Raw genomic sequence first — 20,181 nt, 5'->3', positions numbered from 1 at the left:
GCTAGGATGACTACTTATATGCTGTGGGAAAATGTTTTACAGTATGAAAGCTTGGAGATACAAATATCAGTAAAGATTTCAGGAATATGTCATGCAGCATTATTCCCTAATGCAAATTCAAGGCAAATCATTTCTGAAAATCTTTTGTTCCACATGCTACTGTTAAAGTATATTGCACAAGTGTGACCAGGATGGCTACTTCAAGCCCACCCCCATGTCCCATAAGATCCTCTTTTTTCTCTTTCCTTTCAAATGTCTTCACTTTCTATACACTAAAACTTCGCAGCGGTTATATTTCAAGAATTTCACAAGTCCAGCTGATAGTTACAACATTAAAAACATAGTAATATACTGTATACTGCAAATATTTTGTGAGGTTTTTATTTTCTCATATTTCATGAGTCAGATGCTTTTCACAAATTTAAAGTCATGCGAAAATATTGACTCTGATCCAGACATGAATGCGATGTGTTTGCATGCATGCATTCATTACCTCCGCCAAGGGAGGAGGTTATGTTTTCGTTACCGTTGGTTTGTTCGTTCGTTCGTTCGTTGTTTGTCCGTGTGCAAAGTGACTCAAAAAGTATTTAACAGATTGGGATGAAAATTGCAGGAAAGGTTGAGAATGACACAAGTAACAAACAAACAACTTTTGGTAATGATCTGAGAATTTTGGGGGAATTTATGAAGGATTTTTTATATTTTGCCAGGTGGGGTCAATAAACTTGGGAGTTCAGGCTGCGCGTATTTATATCTCTATGGAAGAACAAGATCAGTGGCGGAAATAAGCTGCATGCTTGGCGGAGGTCTGCACTCTCAGAGTGCTTTTCTAGTTTAGTACTGTACTCCATGATCGCGAATTAACCATGCACCAAATCGTCGGAAAGTCCCAATTTGTGAAAAATCAGACTCACAATAAATACATGGTATATGCAGTAATCATTGCCTCCCATATCACAGGTGTATTGTGTTATTCTCTCAAAGTAGGCGATTGCTTACCTTATTCTTGAAATGATAGAATACTAACTTCTCATTCTGTCTGTGTATCGTGGACACAGTTCCTTTTGGAAAGTTTGCTTGTGCTTGCTAGTTATCTGTGCTTGATACAATTATCCCTATTCCTTATTAAAATGTAATCCCCATACTGTCATACATGTAATCCTTCTCGTATCTCCGTTGGTTTCTTACAATAGAAATTTCAATTTTCCAACAGAACGGAGTGAATGTTGTGCTCTTCCTTGCTCTTTTGGTTTTGGTATAGAGAAAAAAAAATTGTGTGTTTATGGAGATTAAATTGGTGGGGAAGGGGAAGGGAAGCAAGGATGATATCATACATCCCATTCATATTAAAAAAAAAAATACACAATGCACCTCACACTGGTCTTAAACACACACACTCACACACACACACACCCACACATATAGAAACAAAGGTAGTTGCATTCAGTTTGGTGGTTTTGTAGAGAGGTCGTTGCAGATGATTTGGGCTGCAGGGTTGAAGGTGGTTGTATTAATTGACAGAGAGAGATAGAATGACATTCTTAGTTGGTGGTGTGTGTTGAAGGTGACTTTGTCCTCTCCTATGGTTTGCTGTGAAGTGTTAAGGGCCGTTCACACTGGAGCGGTTTTGCGGCAGCGGCAGCGGCGGCGGTTTGCCGCTAAACTCTGCCGCAGCGGCACGCTGTGCACACTGGAGCGGTTTGCCGCGCGCAATATGCAAATTAGATTGTTGCCCTTGGGCACCTGCAGTTTACTAGTAATCAATTACATAATGATCATGCACATATACCGTGAATACATTCCCCATGGATCTGAGAATTTACAAAATCACTTTTCCAAAACGAAACAAACAATCAAGGAAATCAAGGATGCGTAACATGCTAGAAGACTATTGGACAATCAGTACTGGAATCTCAGCTTTTCAACTTTTTGCTTAAAAAAAAAAGAACACTTTCAACACAGACTGTTTAATGAAACTGCAAAATATTCCTTGTGTTACTGATATTGGTATGCACGCAGAAATTATTGCATCGGACCACTGCCATATATACCGAGAAGGCGGTACATAAAATGTGTACATCCAACACCTCAATATCTCAAATATGATCTGCGAATGTCACATTTTCCTTGTTCTTGTTTTATTGTTTCTTCTGTTTTGTTTTTGTTTTTTCTTTTTACAAAGTTAGTCAGCATCCAAAGTAATGATATCTTATCTTGTTTCATGTTAACGAGAAAATGACTAGTATTTCTTTTTTCTGGTGTCGGTAAAGTAGTCAACTGTATGAAAGATGAGCTCTTTAAAAAAATGAAAAACCAGCAACATACTTCTTTACTTGTCATTCCAATCTTTTACCATAGAATAGTATGCCGGTATTATGATATATATATATATATATATATATATATATATATATATATATATATATTAGATCATCATGGTTGTCATTCATTTTCATGTGCATGTGTAATGATTTTTGTACTTCATAACTCACTTTTCCTACTGCGCCTTGAGCACGTTAGTCCTGTGGAATTGGCACATTAAATGTATACTGCATTATTATTATCATTATTACCGATGAACTCTATATGGATGAAATGTTAAAGGACAAGTTCACCTTCATAAACATAAGGACTGAGAAAATGCAACAATATTAGTAGAACACATCAGTGGAAGTTTGAGGAAAATTGGACAATCGATGCAAAAGTTATGAATTTTTTAAATTTTTGTGTTGGAACCGCTGGATGAGGAGACTACTACAGCTTGTGAGTCATATGCGTACAACAGTATAAAGAAAATATAAAAGAAAATTCAACATATTTTCACTTTTTTTCGCATAATAAAAGAGCAATTGACTTGCCTCTGTCTAAGGGCAGGGGGAATAATATTACCCATAACATGTAGCGGTAACGAGTCAGGGGAATGTGTACTTTTTTCAAAAGATGGAATTTTGTGAAATTCTCTTTATATTTTCCTTATATTGTTGTACGCATGTGACATCTAAGTTATTCATACACTGCAGTAGTCTTCTCATCCAGCGGGTACTGCACAAAAACTTCAAAAAATCATAACTTTTGAACGGATTGTCTGATTTTCCTCAAACTTTCAATGATGTGTTCTACTAATATTGCTACATTCTCTCAATCCTTATGTTTATGAAGGTGAACTTGTCCTTTAATGTTTGATTTGATTTATGTCAGTTCATGCTCTTTTTGGAAGTGTAGTTACAAAGGTGAGGGGATGTTTTAGAGAATATGCCTACCATTCACTCTCCTACTCAAACCTACTAGATCTATAGGTATGTAGAGTATAATGTAATCCACAAACGGCCCATAATAAACTCACCCACATACTGTACTCCCAGCTATGGAAAAACAAGAGTAGCATTTTCACTCTCCACAACATGTGTTTTATATCATGCATGGGGAAGAAATTAATGGCAGTTTTGCATCCTCTTAGAAAAAACAAACAAACAAACAAAAACAAAAACTACACACACACACACACACACACACACACGATGTCAGTTTGGATGTCAAATTCATACATCTGCATTACACCATCAAATCTACGCTTTCGGAAATCTGGATAGCATTTAAACAGACAGTCGATTTCCAAGTGAACCACACAACTGTTGGGTAAAGTGATTACCAAAAGCCAACTGAGGTCGGTTTTATCTTTTCAAAAGCAAGTTTGGTGGAATTGCACTAAATCTTTTCTTCGAAATTTAACCACCGAATGAAAACATTAGTTAACAGGAATTTTAACCAATTTATGTCGGTAAATTACAAACATCACTCGAAATACACATCAAACAATGTACATACACTAATACAAACCACACATGTCAAATTTAGCACTTGAGACACTAATTCAGGACAATTGTTGCAACATACAATCTCATTTGATGTGATCTAATATGGCAGTCTGTTGCAGAAATAAAGTACAGTGTATACATATACTGTTAACATTTGCGAAGGGAAGTAATATAACACATTCACATGTAAAATGAAAATTTTACAAGATCTGACACTGTATGAGCAACTTAGTAAATCTGAATGGACAGACATGAGTTGTCAAAACAATACAGTAATGGTAGTATGGTACTGGATTTTATGAATGATTGAAGTACATGTATGATAATCAACACCAATGTCATTTGTATCTTGGACCAATTTTCTATAAGCATATTATTCTCATCTCCTACATCTGAAAAAAAGAAGAATTAATTCAGTGCAAATTCCTAGCAGAAATGCATACTTCACAACATAAAACAAATCAGTTGTTTACATTTCACTTTCAAACCTCATAAGGACCAATCTTTCTAAGTAATAAGAAACAAAAAGTACTTGTATTACATGTACATGGGTCTAGGGCAATTACCCCCTGGGCAATTACCCCGGACCCTTCCCCTGGTTCTAATCCTAATCCTGAACCTAATCCTAACCCTAACCCAAACTCCTAACCCTTGACCTAATCCTAACCCTAATCTTTACTCTAACCTTACCACTAACCAGTATTTAGCCAGGGGGTAATTGCCCTCTGGGGCAATTGCTCGGATACGCATGTACATACATGTAGGACAGGAAAAATATAGGAGAGAATAGGATTGAGAGAAAAGAGCAGTACTGTGTACAGAGTTCATCAAATGAAGTGAGCAAGAAAGAGCGGATACATAGGGGTGGATGAGGCTTGAGATTTACAATGATATGGACATGTATCGAAGTTACAAACACAAACACAAGAAAATCAGGATAAGCAAAGGAATACAACAAAAATGGGCACCTAGGTGCTTACATGGTTCAATTTAGCTAGTCAGATAACAAAATCAAGTAGCAAACAGAATAGCAACATATTACGCATATCCAATGCAATGACCTGTTATGAGTTGTCTGACATCAAATACTAATTTAATGCAAGGAAGGTACAAACTGAGTATTCAAGATTATACATGTAATGAAAATAATATTCGATGCCATGTCAACATTCATAGATTTGGGTTTCAAGATAAACTTGAAGCTTTCAAAAATCTGTAGTAACATGCTTCAGGTACACTATAAAGTGCTTGGTCTACTGCTAATCATTTTACTCATTGCCATGCAGCATAATACAATATTGCATCCATACTCCAAAGTCAAATACACACATGTGACAGGTACTATGTAGGTACATAGTGAAAAGGTGGAATTTCATCACATTTTTGAATAGTATGTTGGCTACTGACCTACCTGGGAGCAATGCAAAGAATTCTTGTGTTGTGGACCTGTACATGTATTATGCTATCACATTTCTCCTGAGTCGAGTTCTAACTGCGAAGTAATACACAATAGCCTACCTTGCATGATAATCATGAAGAATAGTAATCAATAATATAGTATAATTAGTAATAATAGTACCAATATAAAGGTACCTTATCATTCATTCATGGTACAGGTGTATAGTCAAAATACAGCAATATCCAAATGGCAAATGGCTTAATTGTGAAATAACATGGTCACTGTTATGAGGAGATCACAATTAATGGGTCAGTGCCTATTTCCCTATAACATTGTATGTACTTCTCAAGCAAATGCTGTTTTGTTATGCAGACTTGATACGGGAAGGATGGAGATGATAAATAAATGGTTGCATTATGGTTGACTCGGCAAATTTAGAAAATAAGGGATGGATGCCAAAGTTTCAAATCCTCCTTGTTTGTACAGGAGTCCCTTTTAAAATGGTCTCACCGCCATGCAATGTGGCCAGTAGTTGCGATTTAGAACGAAGATCAACTTGAAGACAAGATCAGCTGCACCCACAATGCCTTGAGGACTGTGCCCTGTGCTCCACAACTGCAGATACATGTACCTGAAGAGGGTATAATTTGCTTTCTCCAATAAGAAGGATGAAGGGCTGTGACTGTGGATGTTCTGTGTCGACCACATATGAGTAGTTAAAACAGTCCTTCCTGGAAGAACGAAAAAGGCAGGCATATATGGAAACAGTGTAAAAAATTTTAAGACATATTGATGTGCACTATTTTCTTATGCCTTTATACACATGATATTTCCAGTAATTTTGTATCATATATTTACTAGCAACTCCAGCAAACTAGGAGCAAGAGTGACCAAGATCAGAAGGTCATTCTTTAAAACTGAAGATCTATGCACATGCAGGAGTGAGTCAAACATGATATCTGGAAACAGGGGACAAAATTGTTTCAGAAGGGAATGGGGAGGTAGTACAGGCCTGTAAGAAAGCTACAGATCACAACAGAACAATTCACACAATTCTGGCCTTCATGGTGCTATTTGTTTGTTTGTTTGTTTGTTTTTTCCCATGTCTAGCTTAATTACAAACCAGAACTGTCTTTGCAAAGAAGTGTCACTTTGTCTTAAGTCAATTTTTTTTTTGGCCAACCCCCCCCCCCCCCCCCCCCCCCAAAAAAAAATAAAAAATAAATAAATAAAATAAGATAAAATAAAAGTGACAGACAATTTTACATTCAAAGTTATATTTGACATGCATTTTCATGTCCTCCGAAACTGATTAAATTGGTATGGGCCAATTACTAGACCTAGGCACCTATGGTACACTATAACATACACTATTAAAATGATTGATTGGTCCATGCTGCATATTGTCATACCTGTCAAATGTATGGGATGTTGCCATATACATTGTAAAGAAAGAGAAGAATCTACATACATGTACATTTCCTTGAATGAAGGGGCAGGGTAAAGATTAAAAGATGTGCCTTCACAGAAATTTCACTCTTTATTTAAGTTCACTCTTTAGTTCTAGGTGACATACAAAATAATGTACCTGTGTTGTCATTAGAATTATCAGGTACGGTACAATACATGTACCATCACTTCCAAAATAAAGTTGTTGTTTTTTCCTCCCACAGGAGTAAGGTCAAGTTCTGAACAATGGTTATGGTATAAATGTACCTAGAATGTCAATCTTTTGAATAATGCACTTTCAGTAAATCCTGAAAGCTGAAACTCACAGCTTTCCAGTCAATGAGTGAGCTTGCATCAAAGCCTGGTCAGGGATGCAGCCTCCTTTGCATGGTCTTTCTGCATTCGCTGAATAGGAGGGAAGCAGATTCAATCACTGTTTACCTGAGGGTAAATAATATTCATACAAGTGAGGTGTTATACAAATGACATGTACAATGCATTACAACGTTATTTCCTTACATGAATGGGGGAATTTTTACTCAGCACAAAGAAAATGTAATATAAACAGGTCTCTTTTAAAAAGCACCTTAGCCCTTCACTCCCATAACCAACACCACATGCAGGAATTGATTGCCTGAACTTTTGATATCTGTTTTTTGCTCTTAAATTGCTCATTTTGCAGTACAGTGTAAGTGCTACTAAAATGCCAAGTGCTTCATGAAACTATTCATGAAAATATACATTTGGTATTGCTACCAACATGAATTAACGCACTGAATTACCTGCAGAACACAATACAGAGGGTCATCTTTCCTACCGAGGAACACAAAGGACTGGCACAGCCTCCCAGAATAAGTAATGGCTGCTTCAACCCTTGATACAATATGTCAAGGGTCAGCAATTAACCAACCACTGCATCACTGGCATTTAAATTGTATGAATGAGGGTACCACCTATCGGCACCCTATGAATTTGCAGCTCATTTATTCCAAAAGTATAACACAAATTCACCAAAGTTTTTCCTCAAATAAGCTGTAAATACTGCAGTTTCAAATCTTGTGACCGCTCTGTTGATTCCAAATCTGTGTTGTAAAATTATGCAATTTTAGTACGTGCGATGCATTTTCTTCGCGTGGCTGAAAAAGGGTACCTCACGATCTGCACACCTTCCCTCCATAGGTAATACATGTGAATTTCATAGTCATGCGTTGTTACTGTGTGGATGTGTAATTGAAACGTGTTTAGTTTGTTTTGTTGGCTTGATTTTCGTTTCTTTGTTACTGTTTTCATAGCTATAAAATGGCACTTAATCCCACGCATACCTTTTTGTTCTATACGCAAACAGCCATGATACGCAGGGTGTCGATGTACCCTGCCGATAGCTGGTACCCTTACCATACATTGAAGAAAGTCTATTGATTGTGGGAAATGTGGGCATCTTTGGAAAGGCAAGACAAGATAATGCACACGTATGCTTACCAGCTACAGTACAGTTACAGTTAAAGTGATTTTAAAACATTACCCTTAACTTGGTCAGACTCAGCCTGAAACTCATGAGAGGATTTGATTCACTTTCTAACAAGACAAATCAGTCCTACTTCACTGCCTGTCTGATGATGCGAGACTGAACGCAAGTAAATTCAAGTAGATTGTCTTTGTCATGCCAATTGCCAATGGACAAAGTTGTGGTTATGTGTATGCATTTATACCAGTGCGGTTGCAGTATGGCAGCACAAAAACACCTACGTAGTACATGACCTAGATCTAGGCCTGTATAGAGGCAGAGTCAATACCCAGAACATACCTAAAGGGCCTAATGCACATTAGGTCTAGAAACTTTAGACTAAAGTCTAGAAGTATGTCTAATGTTAACAATAACAGTATCAGGCCTAAAGGCTAGGTGTTTCTGTTGTTGTTTTTATTTGAATTTATTTGCTGTTTATTGACCATTTTTCCCCCGTATTAGCGCTAATTAACGCCAAATTTTTATTTATGAATTACATGTACTTTCTAATTCAAAAAAATTTTCCCTCTAGCCTAGGCAGGGCCTACATCATTTTAATTTCATTAGAAATAATTCAAAAATACTCTATGATATCAAATATATCTCACGTTAGAGTGTCTAGTCTACTAAGAAGCATATTGTAACGTTGAATATGTTGTATACGCCTGCCTACGTAACTTTTTTTTTTTAATGAGGATGTTAGGGCCAGGCCCTACCGCCTGCCTACCGGTATACAATTACAATCGACCATATTGTGGTCCATTTATCATATGAGAAGCCCTTCCCATCTATGGACCCCATACATTACTGGTCATTAGTAGGTGTGGGACTAGTCGGATAGTAGGAGTGCTCCTATTGGACCTAGTAGTTCTAGATCTACTCTAGACTTCAAGGCTTCAGTACCACGTTGGCAGAATACTCTAGACATAGATACGCGTATATGGGACTGTGATATTGATAGACTGCTTTCTTTCGCTGGCGAGTCTGCGTCTATGGCAAAATACGTGGAAAGTTACAATCTGCAATGTAGCCTCTGCAAGAGAGTGACCGCTGTCAAGGGTCGAAACAAATGGCAAAACCTTGAGAAAACCAAATGAGCAACTTACCATTTAGCCCGATTTCATCACCAATGGTCTCCAATTCGATATTCTCCTTGGGAGTGTTTTTGTGAACATAATTGAGTTTATTGTACAAAAGTTGTCTTTTCTGGACGTCTTCGTTCCGCTCTTCGACCGACGTGCTGCACCTTCGCGAGACTCTTTTTCAAGCTAAAGTTTATGACCCCACCCACATTATAACGTCACAAACTATAATCTAGTGTGATTGGTCAACAGCAACCTCGCCGCAGCGGCAGACTAGAAAAATCGCTCAGCAGAGCGATTCGAGAAAACCGCTTGCGGTTGCCGCTCTGAAAAGTCGCCGCTACCGCTCCAGTGTGAACGGTTGTACATGAACAACACGCGAGGGATTTTTGCGGCACGCCGCTGCCGCTGCCGCTGCCGCAAAACCGCTCCAGTGTGAACGGCCCTTTAGGCTGTGACACCAAAGAGTGAAGATCTGTGCAAATTTTTCAAGTACCCATCATGTCAAGCACACCAAGAGCACATGTTAAATACAATGTATGTGTGTGTGTGTGCTTGCATGCGTGCGTGTGTGTGTGCGTGCGTGCGTGCGTGTGTGTGTGCATGCATGTGTATGTGTGCATGTTTGATTCAGATTTCGTAGCTTGGGTTTATTAATCCTTTATGTGCTCAAGCTCTTACAAGACAGTTTAATTGTCACACTCTTTTATCAGCATTAAGCAATAAAGTGTGTGTACTTTGAACCTGACCTAATTTTCACTTCTCCAGGGTGAATATTTTCAGCCCTGGTTTATAAACCATGCTTTCACAAATATTGATAGTTGCAATAACACCTTACGGCCACTTGTGCATTTTGTTCATAGTGGCTTGAAGTTCTGGCGAACAGGTTAAATCCGAGTTCCACAATTTACCAATGTACAGCCAACCTTGCTTAGGTCGCCTCACATAAGTCCAATAATCGAAGGTCTTTTACACAACAAGTCCTCTCTTCTTTATATTCTATTGAGTTTAATCCCTCATAAGTTGAATTTTCTCTAAGTCAATCTACTTCATCAGTCTTAATAGATTTGACAGGTAAGGTTGACTGTATTGATAGTTGGATGTAGAGTACCAGTAAATGTACAGTACTGTAACTCTTTAGCTCTTTGAAAGATTTTTTCTTTGATTCACAGAAGAACAGAAGGTAAAACATATATCTACAATTGTAGCTCTTTGTATGGAGAGGAAGCATATCCCATACAAAGTGGAAGTTCCCCAGGCACACTCGGATTCCTTAAATGCACAAAGATAACTCAAACATTAAGGCCCGAATTCACATTTCGTCCACGAAATGATAATTTCATTAACGAAACGGTCATTTTGTCGACGAAATGACCAATTTCGTAACGGTTTTTGTCCATGGTTTAAACCATGATTTCATTTGTACCACCTTCGTGAATTCGGGCCTAAGTGGGAATTTGTGGACAATTGGCTCAATCTTCAAGTAATCAATTTCAAAAGTCTTTGGGTAATTCTGTGTGCTGCCTTTCCTGCATAGAAAGGGCATGAAGATTATTATATGCTGTAACAGAATTTTTATTGGGTAGAGGCTGTATACTTTTCATAAGAATACATGTACACTGTATAAGACTTGTGTGAAATGTGCAGGGAAACTTCCCCTACACTCTGTGATTCCCTCATAAATATATTTGCTATCATTCAACTTTACATAAAGTCTCATTCCCTATAGGACTGGACAAAAAGGCTTAAATTGTGGCAAAATTCATCTTGAAACTACTTCCACTTCACCTCCCACACACACACAATGTGTACTTGCTATACATACAGTACATCTTGCTCTCCATAATACATGTAATGCCTGTTCCACAGAATATAAGAAACAATTATGCATTGTATTGTATACTCTTCTGATATTCTTTTCTTTTTTTATTTACACATGCAAAATGATGAAAACAACTTCAAAACCTCTAGATCTGTGTATCCTGGGATACAACAAAAGGCAAATTCACAGTACAATTACACATTTGCTTTAAGAAATTTACATGAAAACTCAAACCAAGCCATTAATATTGTCCATCTCGCACATTGAGAACAATCCATGTGAACCAGGTTAGTCATGAATACATGCCCAGAAATGTGCAATAAATAGGAAATTTTACAACCTTAGACAAGAACCCTATTGCATATTGTATGTAGATAAAAGAACCTTTATTCTTCTTGTTGGTTAATGAATGGGTTGGAAGTTTGTATATGTTTCCATTCCTATGTTATTTTTTTTTTGGTAAACATTTCACTTGCTTTTTTTTTCTTTTGGTATGTTTATCACTCCATGCAAATCAAAACTTCACAGTGAGAAAGAATCACTGCAACAACAAATAAGGCTGATACCGGTACACATTTCATTACAGCAGCCACTAAAACAAATTGTTCACATGCTACAGTAGCTTCAGTCACGATACAAAAAAAAACAAAAACAAAGAAAGAGATGAAATATTTCACATAACATACTTGCTATAATCCTTTTCACCTGTTACACGTTTTGTGCGTTCGACCTCCATCAGTATACAATACCTAATAATATCTATACAGTTGTTTGACCAAAAGATCGGTCTGTATCTGGTCTTCGGGGATATGTTCCGCGGAGACTGTGTCTTGCTTCACGGATCCCCTCCTATACAGTGTCTCCAGAGGAGAGCGATAATGTCAACAAAAAAAAATACAAGAGTCCTCCAGACAGACAGATCTTTCTGTCTATACAGTTGTCTTACGAAAAAACGTTAGTGTAGAATTTTGGGAAGTATCCATTAACAGAAGTTTGGTAACCTTGGTTACAGACACTTCTCCCACTCCACCTGTGATACAGAATGCTCTGAAAACAGAACTCCACAACTGTATGATTGGATACAACTTGAAGGAAAAAAAAATTCTTGTTAACCAGACAAGAATGGTTTCCCATTAATACATACACATATATCCATACTCCTTAGTGTTTTGTTTGTTTGTTTGTTTGTGTTTTTTTTTTTTTTGTTTTTTTTTTTTTTTGGGGGGGGGGAAGGGGTTGGGGTGGGGAGGGAAAGCATTCCTAGGATAAGTTGGCCAATGTGGATTACTGGATATCATGGCATGTCAGCACTGTTATGCTCACCACCCCCAGTCCTTGGGCAGCTATCCCTGCACTCTCCCTGTCCCTTGGGCTGGGTTAAGATTGGCAAAGGCCCTGCCTTTCAACTCAATAGCCCACTGAGACCCTTCCACTTTCAGCATACTCTATGGTCCACCCCATCACAACCTTGTTAACTATCCCCCCACTAAACAGTTCAGAGGAAAGCAGCTTACATGTAAGATGTTGCTACATTATAAGATATGCTCGATAATGACACAATAATTCTACAAGTGTATATACATGTATATGATCTGTGAATTAAATATCAGTTTCAACTTTTTTTACCTTCAAATTTTCATCCTTGAAACTAGGAGGGTAGTTTTATTCTTGATATGCCCAAAAATGATGCACCTGAAAGTGTGTCTTTTGCTTAAAACCCAAGTCACACATGAACTCAAATCAATTCCTGTTCATCAGCTGACATCATATACCTCAATCATGGCTTACCTGATGATTTACAGTGGACTCTTATTACAAACAATACTGGTATCATGAACCCCCGATAATAACAAATGAATATTCCTTGACAAACTGAAGTTTCTTTGTATTTGATTCTTCAACTATAATACAACAGTTTGATGTGACGAGGCGATTTCAAAGACCTCAAAGAAATAACAAGAGTCCACTGTGCTTATCAACCAATATCATTCTATGCTGGAGTATCTGCTATCGTTGATGATATCTGAATCAATCAAGTGAAAGCAGACACGCCAACATTTTCTATCCAATAGTTTGTCCTACATTTTGTCCTTCATGCATAACGTACAGCACTTGCATTCATTTAAAACTTAATTTTCTTACCATTGTGAAGCTTACATGAGGTTTGCATTGCTTGTTATGCATTACAAGGTGTTATACTACATGACAGCAGACCAGGGAAGAATCACATGATATGGCATACTGACAATGATGTACCAGCTACTGTTGCAATGCACTTGCCCATCAAACTTTCATCACCTTCAGTCACATTAAGTCACATGTGACAACGCCCAAGGACATTAACCATATTCAAAATCTGTATACTTGCAGTTACAATGCATCCCTCTATATGGATGTTACACTAAATGCTTTCAGGCAAAGAAAAAAAAAAGAGATGACCCTGTTTTCTTGCAGTATTAAAATGCAAGGCTTGATTATTGAAACATCGACATCAATTGGTACGCATTCCTCTACTGGACCAATTAACTGCCATTATTGCTCATCAAAGATGGGATAAATAATATGAAAAGTTTAAACTGGCTACCTGTCTGTCCACATCAAGGATGCAGCAAAAAGAAGTGAAATAAGTAGCTTAAAACCAAAAGAACGAAACAAAATCAGGGAACAGCTTGAGTAAAAGTAATCAATGCTGCATGCAAAACAGAAGAATGAAATGTGAATCAAATGAATCACAAAACATGTAAATGCGGGTATAGCCAGCAAAGTTGGATGAGCCCTGCGTGAGATCACACTGCGACAAGCATGAATTGTAAATTGATATTAAATAGAGATACAGTCCAGGGCTCCAAAAGTTCAATGTGTATATGTCTACGGTAGTTTATATCCCCTGCAAAAGCCACGATTACTGTCCACTCTTTTCTCCAGCACTTTTCTAGCTTGACCTTCTCCGTCACACCATGGTGGAGGCAAGCGTTTGATGACTAGAAGCAAAAAAACAAAACAGTCTTGCACATTGTGTATATAAATAAGAAGGCTGCCTTGTACTGTGAAACAATTAGAGCAACGGTCTCTTGAATTGGCAGACTCGAGGGGCAGGGGTGTGGCGCTATGGAAGCCTAGTTGTTGGCAGCCGCCTCGGTTTCCTGCGATTCTTGCTTCACCCTGTAGTCCTGGAGCGCGGCCCTGATTGCATCCTCGGCCAACACTAGATGGAGACAGACAAGGAAACAAAAGAGATATGACATTAGCAAGAGTTACTCGCATATGTTCCATTCCCTAATATGTTTATTGACCACTAAGCCTTTCTTCAAGAGGCCCAAGTTCACAAAGAGCAAATCGTTGCTGAAGTGACAAGACCTAGTATCTGAAATTTTGGTGAAAATGACTTTTTTGGGATTAATGGTCAAACAATGGGTTAAGTGATGTCCTGTCCAAATCCCAACTGTCTTACTCCAAAAATGAAGCCACCACGACATGTCAAAGGAAAGGCTATCCCATTCACTATAGTGCTTTGGCCACCATGTTTTTTGGCTCTCCTGAACATTCTGACATTTCGTAGTGTATACGAGGTCTTGTCGCCCCAGCAACGAAATACAACTGCACCTCACAGAAATATTACAGGATTTTACAGGGTTATGAGTGCAGTGGACAGTATGATGCTAGCTCAAATTGCTTTATTTTATATCATGAGCAAGCAGTGCAACAAATACACATATGCACACATGCATGTACAAATGTGTACACACACACAATGGAGGTGGAATGCATGCATACTTTCACATGAACACAAAATCCAACACACAAACTTGAGATATCCCAGCCCATGACTTTGGTACCTGCGTTCTTTCAATACCGTACCAAGGACTTAAAAGGGGATGGCTACAATAGTAACTGATCAGTGGGAATGCTGGGGGATGATTGTTCCGATCCTTGTGGGATTCATTTAAGAGTACATTATACATTGTATATCTATTGTTGTGTGAAAATTATTTGCTTCAAAATGGTCTCATATTCAAGTAATGTGCAGTTTAATGTTTCCAGGTTAGCATGCCTGTACAGTGACGGGGCAATCAGATTAAACTGCACATTACTTGAATATGAGACCATTCTGAAGCAAATAATTTTCACACAACAATAGATATTATGTACTCTTAAATGAATCTCACAAGGAATGGAACAATCCTCCCCCAGCAATCCCACTGATTCCCACTGATCAGTTACTAGCCATCCCCTTAACAACTATAGTCAAAGAAAAAAACATAATGAGGAAGTGGAAAAACATATTGTGCTATTGAGGATTTGTTGCTCCAAATGAAGCTGGTGACTGGTTATAGTACGGCTGTACTTGCGGTTTACTGAAGTGAGACATAATGCACATTAGTGAATAGAAACTGAAAGCTGCAGAGGAAATTTCCCAGGGCCAAGCCCCAGACCATGTGACTAGTGCTTGCCTTCACATGATTAATCATGCAACAATCCTCAGGAAACCGTCTTTTGTGACTTTCTCACTGTATTCTTGGTAACAATCAGGCTTTACAGGGATGGTATAGTATAGCTTGAGATGGGAGTTACTAAGGTTTTAATTTTGTGTCAGATAATAAACCATTCACATCAAATATTAATGAGCATACAATCTTAAAAGGAATCATAAGTTTAATTGATGAAAATTGGCTTTGAAATGGCTGAAATATACCTAAGCAAGAAGTGGTCCTAATAAAACCTTTACACCTTTTATTAGGACAATTTTGTTTTGTTACTTTGGAATATCTCAGCCATTTCAAAACTAATTTTCATCAAATAAACTTTTCATTCCTCTAGAACTGCATGGCTCTTTAAGATGCCGTATCCGTGGTTTCTAATTACAGTGTATCTCGCAAAAAAGTTAAAATCTGAACCCTTTTCTCTATCAAAACTTTGACATCTTCTGAAATGTTACCCCCACATTCTTTTGTATTATCAGTAAGATTCCTACAAAGGTGCCCTAATTCCAAAGAAAGCGGAGACCTAAAGGTAAGAAAAAATTAGGGATGGTGCTGGTGCTCTGGTAGCCAGTGAACTTCAAATTGTCTTCAACATTCGTAACACGAAGTGGGTCTTGTGCTTTGTAGGTCGTGAATAGCTGAGGAGGGTGTACCCTAGGTTACATAAGGCTAGTTAACAGACCGATGTGCACACAGAGTTTGTGATCACGTTTGACCACCGAGAGCTGTGGTCACTGCATGCTGCACACTAGGCGTCCAGATTAATAAGGTGCAGCTTCTTCATAACTACGTATGAGTCGTATCATTGATAATACACCCTTTGTGAATGTAGGTCCGTATTAAAAAGAGCAGAAATTTTCACAGAGTGGTAATATTCATGCAAAGCCCATAGCAGCTGTGGCAGTGGCGCCCACTCAATTGTCGCGAATGTCCACAAAATCAGAACCAAGCGAAATTCCCCTTAACCCTGCCAAATGGGAAAAAAAAAATTCCTGCAAAGAAAATTTCAACTTTTCCAGAAAGTTCTAAGCAATTTTCACCTGTAATCCCTGACATAACTACACAGTATCATCCATGATGAGGTGACAGTGTAAACATAGCCAATGGAAATATATACAGTATTTCCTGGAAGCAAGCCGTTACCTGAGGAAAAAAAAAACAAATTCCACTTACTTGAGCAGTGTAGCTTGACAGGTGGCAGAGACAGCTCCTTAGCGATGTCCGTGTTCCTGATGTTCTTTGCTTCCTCAAGCTGGAAGGGAGAATGAGGAACAGAGTACTAGTCAGTATCTTATGCATGATGAAACATTGAAAGAGATGCATCTCAGGAAAATACTCTATTATACATATTTTCACGTACAGATATATTTGCGAAAGAGGAGGTCATAATTTCACAAATTTACACCAACGCCAATGTAAAAGAATATGCATTATTATCAAGGCGCATGGAGACATTTTCGAGCGCATTCGCAAAAATTAAAGCCTCACGGAAATAACAACTTCCCTACAGTAACAGCAAGCAGATTGATAAAGTCTGCAAGACGCGGATGAGACTAATTTTTATAGATTCAAAGGCTCTCTTTTGCAATGTTTATAGTTCCAGGAAAAAGAAAAAAACTGTGAGCTGCATGGTTCCACATGCCATCATTGTCACTGACAATGATAGAGTGCAAAAATGAACGTATTAGAACAAAAGTTAGGAATGATAATCAAAATGCTAAATGTATACTGTACAATTATATGAAAGAGGGAAATCTCTGACAGCCCACATCTATCACTTTAACGTGCTGTATATGCCATACATATGCGAGGATATATTTTGCGAGTCTAATTTTCGCGCATCGGGAATTCCCCATGATTTCGCGAGTGGTTAAATTCGCGATCATGCAGTCCTGTACTGAACAAAGAAATATAATACACATGTACATCACATTCACATCAGGATCAGGGTCAATATTTACAAGTGTCTTTAATTTCGGGAATAGCAACCGAGTCGCGAAATTCGCAAAAATAAAAACCTCGCAAAATATTCGGCGTATAAAGTACTCAATAACCCAGTATTCACATAAACAGTAGTTGAAGAATAACCTGTGAGTGTGAAGTATTAAAGGGATCACATAGTTTTGGTTGAGACCTAATTTCAGGTTTATAACATTTTTTGGTGAGATAATGAGAAACCTCTCCTGAAATATGAAAGAGCATGTAAATCTATGAGGAATTCAACGTTTATTTGATGAAAATTGGTTTTGAAATGGCTGAGATATCCAATAAAGAGCGATTCTATTTAAGTGTGGGACCCATACTTTATTACGATTGCTTTGTTTTACTTTGTTTTTGGATGTTTCAGTCATTCCAAACCCGATTTTCATCAAATGAACTTTGAATTCCTCCTAAAATGGTATGCTCTGTACTATACACATAAGAGTTTTCTTGGTTGTACATGTGTATCTTGCAAAAAGTTAAAAGCCTAATTCTCATCTCCACCAATAATGTACCATCCCTTTAAGCTTACAATCACACCAAAACAAAAAAAAAATAGTATCTATGATAAAATATTTACATTAAAAAGTATTGACCAGTAGACCACATCATAACAGAAATCCTTCTTGGATGTGTTGTCCATCAAAGAACATGTCATATCAAATACAGGAAATGAAAGCCTCCAGGAAAACTCTACAAATGAAAGAATAGTTCCGGTTACAAAATACAAATCACAAACAATGTTGTATCAACAGCACAGAGCTCTTTTTTCCCCCTACATGGTATGAAACACTAGCTCTACAGATAACATAAAAAAATACAGCATTTATATAACCACAGGAATGTGGTTTCTGGGACATGACAGTTTCAAAGCAGCTTTTCTCTCCCAACATGTAAATAGACTTTTGATCAGATTTAGACCCTGACTGGCCTTGCAGCATGACTGCCACTGTACAAGGAGATTACTGAAGCCAGACACAAATTTATGGGAGGATTGATATGCGTCTCGGTAGTGGCATTGACATACATGTATTACGTACTATGTACTGCGGTAGTGCCAATCAAGTCTTGTGCAACACTTTACTGCACTACCAGCAAAACAATACTTGGTACTAAAGTAGCATGGTACACCTTTGTGAAATCTACAGCATTTAATGAACTTTCATAATGAAAAACAATCATTCTCCTCAATCTCAAGCACTGAATGTGTATCTTCGCACACACATGACGCATACATGTACATTGTACTCATACATGTTGTATCACTAACAGAGGAAAGTGAACACCGGGCAGCACAACCCACAACCCAATGATGCATGTGACGGTGGGATTAACTACATCGTAAATACTGCCATCACTTACAAAATGATGATACGGAGAGAGAAAGAGAGTGAAGCAAGAGAAGCTACAGAGCCAGCTGTAACCTATGCAACTGCCAGCACATTGTACAAGTAGGTACAATGTAGCTGGAATGGTCAATATGATGAAAATAATATTTTACACATGTATGTGATAAAATGCTATAGATGCTTCAACTTTGAACAATTCTCTCTTCTATTTGTCAAGGGGCCTATCAGACATCAACCAAACAAGCATTCTATTTACACATTTCGGAGACTGTAGAGAGCATGATGCAGGCCAGTACACATGTTCTTATGTGGCCCCCGGACTACGCGGTGTGTGTTGGAAAATACCAGGGATAACTACATGTTGTCCTGCTGATAGGCAAGTACGTGTGTACAAAAATTATGAAAAACAAAACAATCAAGCTGTCTCTATTCTGACCACTGGCACTATACTGTACATTGTACACTTGTTCTTCTCAACTTGTGCTCATGTATTGTGCACACTAACAGATCCCCACAGAAAAACAGTCAACATCAAAACACACATGACACAGGACTTCCTGAGAATCTTGAGCCTGTTGATGCTGCATAAAGATACAGTACCAAACTTCTATTCTTACATGCAACTTTACTTCGAAAAGAAAACCAGTATTTTCTAAGAACACATGATTTGATCAACTATCTGTCTTTTCCCTCCCCCCTCCCCCCCCCCCCACCCCACACACACACACACACACACACACACACACACACACACACACACACACACATAATGCTGGCTGCTGGAGCACTGTATTTACGCAAGATGAAAGTCCAGTGTTACACTGATTGCTTTAAGCCTCTTCTTTTTCTCTGCTGATTTATAAACAAACAGACATGGTGCCCATATCTACAAGTATTTCATCACCCTAGTGAGATAGTACACGTACTTGCAAAATTTTGATGGCATATTTGACCAAACACTTTAAAGAAGATGAAAACAAGTAAACTAGCGATAATACCTGCCAAGATTCACAAAAATTTCACTATGTGTTTTCTCGAAGCAGATGAAAATGAGAAAATTGGCCCGAGGGCTGCATGGTAATCATTTGAACAATGGAGATCCTATCACCCTACCGACATCAGCTGCCCCATTTAGCGAAAATCCATCATGGGGTTTAAAGAAGAAGCTGAAAACATCCATAACTTTCAATGCACAACACAGGCTGGATGAAGCATGACTGTCAATTTGCATGAGGAATGATGAATGACAAATGATCACAATGTCATCTCACTTGAGCTTTTGGCTCAGGTGAGCTTTTTA

This window comes from Diadema antillarum, unplaced genomic scaffold (assembly GCF_040938485.1).
Source record: "Diadema antillarum isolate AM-2024a unplaced genomic scaffold, OU_Dant_1.0 seq00000523_RagTag, whole genome shotgun sequence".
In the NCBI taxonomy this organism is placed as follows: domain Eukaryota; kingdom Metazoa; phylum Echinodermata; class Echinoidea; order Diadematoida; family Diadematidae; genus Diadema; species Diadema antillarum.
The sequence above is the reverse complement of the archived record's forward strand: the minus strand, read 5'-3'. Positions refer to the sequence as shown.